This window comes from Artibeus jamaicensis, unplaced genomic scaffold (assembly GCF_021234435.1).
Source record: "Artibeus jamaicensis isolate MK-2021 breed Jamaican fruit bat unplaced genomic scaffold, CSHL_Jam_final contig_588, whole genome shotgun sequence".
NCBI lineage: Eukaryota > Metazoa > Chordata > Mammalia > Chiroptera > Phyllostomidae > Artibeus > Artibeus jamaicensis.
Genome location: NW_026521895.1, coordinates 6049648 through 6054176, shown reverse-complemented (window position 1 = coordinate 6054176; position 4529 = coordinate 6049648). Strand labels below are relative to the sequence as shown.

The following is a 4529-nucleotide window of genomic DNA, read 5'->3' as shown; positions in this document are numbered from 1 at the left end:
AGGAGTTTGAGCATTGCTATGAATTGAAAGTCATGATACTACGGTATTGCTCTATTATCACATAGTACCTCCTTATCCATTTCTTTTTGCTTTCTGCAGTTTCAGTTACCCGTAGTCAACTGTGGTCCAAAAATATTGGAAAATGGCAGAAGTAAAGAACACTTTGCTTTTAAATCACTTGCCATTCCGAGCCCCATAGTGAAGCTTTATGCTATCTGCCTCATTCCACTGGGAACAGGAATCTTTGCCTAGCACATCCACGTTAGATATGCTACCCACCTGTTGGTCACTTAGTGGGCAATTGGGTTATCAGATCAACTGTTGCAATATCACAGTATTGTGTTCAAGTAAACTTTATTTTACTTATTAGTGGCCCTAAACCATTCATATAATTTTATGCAACATATTGTTATAATTGCTCTATTTTTTAATTCATCATTGTTGTTCAACTTACTGTACCTAACTTAAACATATATGTATATATAGGGAAAAAACATAGTATGTATAGGGTTGGGCACTATCTGCAGTTTCAGACACTCACTGGGATCTTGGAATCTATCCCCCATGAATAAGAGGGGCCTACTAGATAAGAAGGGAAATAATCATTGGATCAAATAGTCTTAAAACAGGAAGGGGATTATGATAGTCAGCTTCTAAAACAGCTCCTAAATATCCCTTCTTTAGTAGTCATGCTTTTGTGTCATCTCCACTGAGAGTGTACTGGAGCTAATGGTTTGCTGCTAGTAAATAGAATATGATAAAAGTAGAGGCATTTCACATCTAAGATTACATTACAAAGACTGTTCTCTCTCTCCTGCTTCCTCCCATCTTTTGCTCTCTTGCTCGCTCGCTCTGATGATAGGCAATCACCATGCAGAGTGGTCCTATGGAGAGGTCCACATGGCAATAACTGAGATGGTCCTCCAGCGAATGGCAGTGAGGTACTAAAACTCTCAGCAAGAGATAACTACTACAAGCACATAGGAGAACAACTCCATTGTTTACAAACAAGGCTATCATGTATTTTGGTTTTGTTCTTTGCTTATTATAATTGCCTTAATCAAGGTATGCAATTAATTTGTGGTAATGTAATTTCAAGTTTATATCAGTGTTCTGGTATATTAGAATATTTTAATAGATATTTAAATGATTCTGTATTTGACAACTTTCCAATATCTTATTTTAGATTATTAGACAACTATAATAACAACAGCAGCCTCAAAACCCTTTTAAGAATACTTTGTAAGAATACTCTTAAGAATCTATAAATTTCATTGTGTGGACTATTCTTTTTTGCATTTTACTGTGTATATTCTATTGGGTCCTGGGTCTAGACTGTGGCGAGTTCTAACTGATCTAGGCTTGGGGGATGGGGATCTAAAGTCTGGAGCCAGCTTGGAGAGAGTGTGGAAGAAGAGACAGTGAATTGCACATAAAACATAGTCATTCACAGGGAAGTCATTCAAAAGCTTTATACTTTATGGATCTTCATGCTTTTACATATTTTAATCCGTGTGCCTTTAACAACCTTGTGGAGCCTTGAAGAGTATTTTCTGTAGGTGTAATAAGCAGTGCAGAAAATGGTGCCAAACTAAGATGAGATTCCTGAGTGGATGTTTGACCACGCACTGACTCCTCCCCAAGAAAACTGAGAAGGCAGAGAAAGCTAACTAACTGCTTTGGGGAGGGAGCCAAAAGAGGGCTAATTCACAACATCCAGAGTTGGGGCACAAGGGATGGCTTATCATGGAGGATATATGTGCCCTATGGGAGAGAGGGCCAGTGTGAAATCATCTCGAGTATCTTCCAGTAGAGCAACCAGATGGACAAAGACCTTGGCAGAAAGTACTTGGATTTGAGGTACCTGAACGAAGGGAAGTGCAAGGTAGATGAGTTTGGTGGGGACCTGTACAAAGTACATGAAACATTTTCATGAGAATAAAGTCTTTAAATACCTAGCTCAATCAGAAACGGTAAAGCCAGCTTAGAAAATGTTTAGCCTAGAAGACTTTAACATCCCCTGTTTCTCAGCCCTCCAAATGTTAGCACCGGAGGGACTTGGCAAGTTGGGAGAATTAAGAAGTAGCAAAAGCAAATTATATACCTCTTTCCCACAGCAGGCTTCCAGCATGAAGCAGGTCCAGCCAAGGGAAAAGAAAAAAATGTCATATTTGGTTAAGTTTGAGGTTTAATAATTTTAGAGGGATAAACATTCTAATTTTTTCACTGAGACTGAGTCTGACTTAATGTGATGGCAGAACTGTCCATTATGAGCAAAAGTTACAGGCTCACCAGGGTTCAGATCTGATGGCCAAGTAAGGTTATCTCAACGGAATGGAATGGAATGGGATGGCAGGGGGAAATCAAATTGCATTCTGATGACAATCCATGTGCCATGTTTATTCTACATACCAGTTTCACATGCTTCTCCACTGTCTTTCTATACAACATAGTAGAAAAATTTAAATTAACACATTACTGATTTACTTGTCTGTCCCACTTAGAAGATGAATGATGAGATAAAAACTCATTTAAAGAAAAGCCAGTAATAGGAAAATAGTTACGCTTCATAGAAAATTTTCTATCAGGAGTCAAGCTTGCTTGAAAACAGGAAGGAAACTCTGATCTGCAGTTGCTTATAGTTGAAAGTAAAAAACATTACTTGTATTTGCATGAATGCAACAAAATAAAAGGAAACCATCAGCTAAAATATCTTTGTTGTGTAAACACTTCCTAATACAGGTCCTTAGCCTTAAGCATTTCTTTTGCAAACATTCTACACCCTTGCTTCACATGTTCAAATCAGCAAGCATTCATCATTTGATATTGTATTTAAGTTGTAGGGATAGACATATCAGAATGGTTTCTTGGAAAGTTTTATGACTCATATCAAACTTACTATGAGTTTCAATACTACTGTCAACAATGAATAGACAAATGGAAAAATCAATGATGCAAAATCTCCAACATTATAAGCAATTTTTTACATGTCTAAATTATTCTGAAAACTTGGAACTAGAACTATGTGTTAAAAACAAATAAAAAAGGATCCTTCAGTACTTTTAACCTACCTTATTTTGACATGAATTGTTTCATGCATTCATTTGTTGACATACTTATGATAATGTTCTACTAAAGGAAATATTAACCTCAAGTGAAGAGTAATCTGTTGTAGGTGGAATTCTACAGAATTAGGCTGAGATGGCATTTCGGGGGTGGGGGGGAAATGACGTAAAAATACCCAAACCTGTAGAGAATTTTTATGGGTTTATTTGAGCCAAACTGATGACAATTGCCAGGAAGCAAGATCTCAAATTCTCTGGAGAATGACAATTTTTCAGTTTCTTTTGTGCATCTGAAATCAAGGAGGGAATATAGGGAAGATTACATGGAGTTGGGAGAAAGCAAGTCAGGATGTATTATAGGATGGTTACTAAGGTCATGTTCTCTCTCTCTCTCTCTCTAATACAACTAAAGAACATTCATTTGTCTTTCACTAAGACTTTATCTTAGGACATAATTGAACTGTGCCACCATCTCCATGCCAACTTGAGGAAGGGTTAATACAGTGAATGTTATAAAGCCAATATGAACAATTTTTAAAGTTTTGAAACCAACATTAACTGACAAAATTTTCTCTCAAAATCATCATAACAATGTTTAAGAAAGAAAAACAAAAAGAAAAAGGGGGATGATGGGAGCCTTCATACTGAACAAGATTCTCACATTTCATCTAACACATCAACCCTGGCTCAAGTGTACCACAATGGAAACAGGATACTAATGATACAGAACTTTCACTGCAGGTGGCTGTGCACACATGTGTTCCAAGCCCACCCCCAACCCCCTAATGTTTCCAAAGCAACTACTTCCTGGCCTGCTGAGCCTGCCTATGAAGGAGCACATAGATATTCTCTTTAATCCCATCATCATTATAAGGTGTGTCTGGGTATTTGCTTGGTGAGCTAGACAACTGAGGTGGGCCAGATCATCAATAAAATCAAGCAACTGGCTGATATTATATGTGGTAGAGGGGCTGTTGGAATTCTTTCTTTACATATGTTCTTCATACATTTTATAAACACCCTCCATGCATTCATTCACCGATTCATAGCCTAAGTCCTGCCTTCTGGCCTCTTGGTTCGTCTGTACCAGTGAAATGGTATGAGTCATCATGACAAACTCTTGACAGACACCACCGCCACACATGAGCTTTCATGTGCTCTCTTGAAGGTGGTTGCAATGCCTAATTCAAAGGTATGTTAAACCAGATGCACAAAACAATGGACAGGTCTTGCCAAAGGAAAAGATAATCCTTTTACTACAATGCTCTATGCCTGGGAGGTGACTACCCACCATGACGTGCCCAGTTAGGAATGTATAATCAGATTACCCTCTGAGGTGACTTTCCATAGAACTCTCTTTATTTGTTCACAGAAGGAAAGGGAAAAAGTAGGGTCGTACAGAGGAAGAAGTCAGATTGCAGTACTGTCCTGACTGAGGCAGCCCTGGAGGAAACTCTGGAGTAT

At 38.1% G+C, this 4529-nt stretch overlaps 1 pseudogene; it reads right to left on the bottom strand.

The window, feature by feature from the left end:
- Nucleotides 1-3865: 3865 nt before the first annotated feature.
- Nucleotides 3866-4173, bottom strand: LOC119036582 (enhancer of rudimentary homolog; annotated as a pseudogene).
- Nucleotides 4174-4529: the final 356 nt, after the last annotated feature.